Consider the following 5,262-nt stretch of genomic DNA (forward strand, 5'->3'; position numbering starts at 1 on the left):
TGACAAAAACAAACACAAAACATTAAATACTGAAGTGTGAATATATATATATATATATCCCCTAAAGCTTTAAAATGTCCTTAACTCTGACATGTCTACATTATTAATTCACAAAAAAAGCTTAAGATCTGGAGAAAAAAACACTGACTGGGATGGAGAGCTAATATCAAATATGCAGACATTTAGAAGTATAATAATAATACTTTTAAGCAAAGTTGTCATAGGAAATAGAACAGATCTTGCTTCAACATCCTCTCTATGAAAGATAGAAAAATTATTTTCACATCCAAAAGCTCTCGACTGCTCTATTAATCATGTTAATGACCAAGTCATAAATATTACTAACTAGTCTGTGATTTTATATAAATGTGATTTAAATTCATAACAAAGTACTCATAAATTATGTCGCATTGCCTCATTAATTGTGAATGTCAGCATACCATGACACCGCAGCACACTTCCAGCCACTTGCTGCTGAGAGAAAATGAGTTCCCCTTTAAAAAATGTGCTGCGAGAGAGGAATGTTCAAAGCTTTGTATTCATTCAGTTTTACTGCAAGAATGTTACCCTTCCAAACTCACTAGGTTATGTCGTTCATCAGCGAATCTGCCATCTTTGGTGGTTTCAATACAACACAGTGGCAGGTGGGGTGGAGGGAGAGATATTTGGAGGTGTACAGCAATGGCTGATCACAGCAAAACGCTTGGTTCAACATGGGCCCAATCATTCAGAGCAGACGAGGAGACAGTGCACTAGCGATCAAAGGCCACCAGGTGGCGCTGGCAAAAAGGAGATGCGTGACAGGGAGGCAACACCCAGCATTAGCCTAAAAATCACATTTCAGCCACAGCAGCCACTATGACCAGATTGCCCCAGTGTGGCGGATGTTGATTAAATCCCATCTCTGGCACACAGTGGGGAAAAAGCACACACACTCAATCACTCCACTGGCGAATATCACACACACACACTTGTCCTGCCATGCGACACTGATTATTAACTATGCTCACCCCGAACAACCCCACAGTACTAATAAAACAATATTAATGCATCAAGGCTTCTAATATAATGCATTTGTTTTTAAAGGAACAGTTTGGCTAAAATGTATGTGTCATCATTTACTAACCCTCTTATCATTTGAAAACTGCATAACTCTATAGAGCACAAAAGAAGATACTTTGAAGAATGTTTCTTCTGTTTAGGTCCATAAAATGAAATTCAATGGGGTTTAACCCAACACTAGAGCCCTCTGACTTACATTGTATGGACAAATAAACACCAAGATGGTTTTATTTTAAATATAATAATTCGTGTTTATACAGGTTTTAAATTCCACGAGGGGGAAATAAATCATGACAATTGTCATATTTGGATGAACTATCCCTTTAAGACAAGCCACTGTTTGTTTCTTTTCTTCACTGAACAGATGTCCCAAAAATGGCCTGTAATCTTTAATCTGTGGGATGACAGAACATCTCTCTGAATTCCAATTAAAAAAATAATATATATATAAATATATATACACACACACGCACACACACACACAGATTTAAAAATAATCGGTCTAACTGTAATACTCTACATTAGGTTCTCATGGGTCATTCGGTAGATGTAGCTGAATATAAAAGTATTGATATTCCTTGACCCTTAGGCTTTGAGAGTTTGTCTGCATGACCAAATAATCAAAGATATCTGGCTCGAAATCCAAAACATGAGTTATGTAAGCAGTGCAAAATAACAGACAAATAAAAGTATGAACTTTCACACTTCTGCAAACTCACCGCATGAGATTTATAGACATAATTTAACTTTAATTTCTGTAAACACTGGCCTGCTGTCTATGCATCAACAAACAGGGCTAATTTCTGGAGGCTGTTTTGTGGCGTAAAATCGGATTTGCCATGTAATGAGGTTTCTCTCTTGTTAAACTTCCATCTGTAAATCATGTCATGCTCTCCCTGCTCCCCCTTCAGCTAACTGGGTGTTGCTTTGAGGAAGTATTCTGTGGAAACTGAGGCCTCTTGTTTTCTTTTCCTCCTTTCTTTGCCAGTGACGTGTAGACCCATGATCAATCTGCCCACAAAACTGCATAATCCAAACACCAGTCATTCACAAAATTCTTCACATGCATTACCATTCAGATTCCTTGTTTGAAAGAAATTAATACTTTTACCCAGCATAGATGTCAAAAGTGACAGTCAAAAGATTTATGATGTTACAACAAATTCTAATTCAAATAAATTAAGTTTTTTTTACTTTATTTTTATAAAGTAATTTAGAAAAAAAAAAACATGTTTACGCAAAAATATTAAGCAGCACAAGTGATTTCAACATTGAAAATAATAAGAAATGTTTCTTTAACATGAAATCATCATATTAGAATGATTTACAGTTAAAGATCATGTGACACTGAAGACTGGAGTAATGGCTGCAAACAATGCAGTTATTTTAAATTATAATAATATTTCACATTTGCTACTGTTTTTATTCATCAAATAAATGCAGGTTTGGTGAGCATAAGAGACTGCTTTCAAAAATATTTAAAAAAATCTTACCGACCACTAACATTTTAACGGTAGTGTACATCAGCCTCTGAATTTTATTATTATTATTAAAGATTTTAGCTACCAATAAAATTGCAAAAACGCATTACTCTCAGCTTCACTTTAGACTTAAAAAGAAAACATATTCAATCAATTCAATTTAAATTCAACAAATCATAATTTGATTCCAATACTATCATAAATCAGCTCAACTCTGTAAAGGCTCCACATAAACTGCTAAAGTATGTCTGCTTTGATCAGCCAATAAAAACAGAATAAGAGTAAATCTGCAGAGGATTTTCTGTGCAGATTCTGTGTGTGCTTGTTTGTACAGTGCATACTTCTCATGTTATAAATACCACAGTACAGTACAGTGCATACTTTTCAAGCTATAAATGCCCCTGCAGACATGCCTTCTATGCCATTTTTGAAGTGCTGCACACAGCAAGGCACTTATCTGTAATGTTTTGCCCTTTATAAGCATTTTCAATAACCAGAATTATTAATAATTTATATACATTTCGACGAATTTGAGGATCAATCTTGAATCATTTAGGACAGCACCCCGATGCATCAGTGAATGGATTTTACCCCCGCCTCTTGCATGTACACAGAGTTTGTGAAGACCTAGTCAAGGTTGTAATCAAATATATTAAATAAGGGGGACTAAATGATTGGAGTTTAATAATGTCTCACTGAAAAAAGCAGATTGATCAACAACTACTCATAAAACATAAAAGCAATCAACATAAAGCTCATCACTAAAAGCATCACCCCATGTCTCCTGATTTATGGTGCAATAAAAAAAAGTTGCACTCTGTATTTTGTGGCTGAAATCTAAAATGAGTGCATCTGTGCATGTGTGTGCTAGTGTTTGTCTGAGCATCCGCGTGCAGCCCTGCTGCTGAACTCTGAATGCTGAGTTAGTGTCTAAGACTGTCTTGTAAGGGCGCCTCTGTCTGTCTGAGTTTCATCAGTCCTTTGGCCTCTTCATGACAGTGTCTTGTCCTGGCTTTTAAAGCATTATGTTCAGCAACCTGGGTCAGCAATTGAGAAGAGATTTAAGAAAGTGATTGATTAGTCATGTCATGTAAAACCAAATGGACATTCTTTGTTTACAAACTACTGTCCGTCTAAAATGTCCCTTTTTATGGAATAACAATTTTAGGAATTGAACCCAAACCTTCCAGACTGCAAAATCACTGACCACTGCACTATAGCAAACTATTAAATGAGATGTCAAAAGTCACCAGGATGTAAACATGTTCAGTTCATAATCTGCACTAAATCTTGGTAATGAGTTCGGGTCGTTAAAAGCTGTTCAGTATCTATGGCTTATTAGTCACAAACGAAGGCACACATTGAAATGAGAAAAACCGGTCGAGCAACCTATCAATCACACTTTAAACATTATTCAAGTTGAGTTTCCATGTTAAAGTTGCGCCTGCTCAGTTTGGTAGTGTGTTTGTTCAGTTGTCAGGTGAGGCCGCAGTAGCTCAGAGCGTAAGGAGTGTAAAGCTCAAGACACCCTGACCTTTTCCACAAAAAGAAACACTTCAGGACCTGTCACCTGTTCAGCCAGAAAATGTCCCATAAAACCACTACACGTGAATGCTTGCTGAGCTCCCGCGTGTGCTGATGAAACATAAGAATGCATTAGTACACACTACGTACATCATGGCTTTTAAATTGAATTGAGCTGCGCCTTCCACATTCACTAAACAAAACAAATTCTCTGATCCCTATGGATGTGTAAAGCAATCATGACCAACATCTTTTTATTATTGCGCTAGTCGATATGCCTTTTGGGTTTAACTGCAATGAACAGGCAAGGGAGGGTGGACGATCAGCTCATATTACTAACACATTCTCTGTAATACAGCGGCATGGCAAAAGCAACATAATCCAATGCACTGCAATGAAGACAAACGCCTGTCTTCATGTAGATGTGTGTGCTAGTGAAAACACATGACAAGAAACATTTAGATGTGGTTTGACTGAGCAATGCTGTAATAACTAATAAATGCACTAATATGATCAACTAACAGAACAGAAAAGTATTACTTGTAAAGAAGCACATATTTCAGAACTAACTGAACAGACTGAGGCTTGATGATGAGTAACAATTGTTGATTGACTCATTTTAATCTTTAAATGATTAAAAGCTGCAGATAGGGAGTCATTAAGCGTTTGTATTAAATAAAAGGGAGCTTATAAAAGGATGATCATATTATTTTTCTGAAAGAGATAAAGTGAGTGATAGTCGGATGGTCATGTGACCTTAACTTGATTTGCTCCATGCAAAATACAGCTTTGATTACATTACAGATATGACTTCATCTCATGGGACTGTAAATTATTTAACATATTTTCAAAATTACTATTCATTATTGAGTGCACCTTTAAAAACTCACTGGTCAAACCCTAGCCTGAACACCCACTGTACAGAACGTGATCGTGCTGAACATTAAGGATACTGACCTTTTGCACAGACAGGATTGGTCTCTGTGTTTAACAGGGGGCTCAGAGCTCTGAATGTATCAGAATGAGAATCTTTACACGGAGCCATTGCCTCAGTCTCTCTTTTACTCACAGCCACATTATGTAACTGAATGGCTAACACCAAATTTGACCACAACTGGGTGAAAAGTTCTGCAGCTCTCACAGTAAATTATTCTGAGTTAAATGTGTTTAGTCTGGGAGAGAGAGACATTGCAGC

This window comes from Carassius auratus, chromosome 48 (genome assembly GCF_003368295.1).
Source record: "Carassius auratus strain Wakin chromosome 48, ASM336829v1, whole genome shotgun sequence".
Taxonomy (NCBI): Eukaryota; Metazoa; Chordata; class Actinopteri; order Cypriniformes; family Cyprinidae; genus Carassius; species Carassius auratus.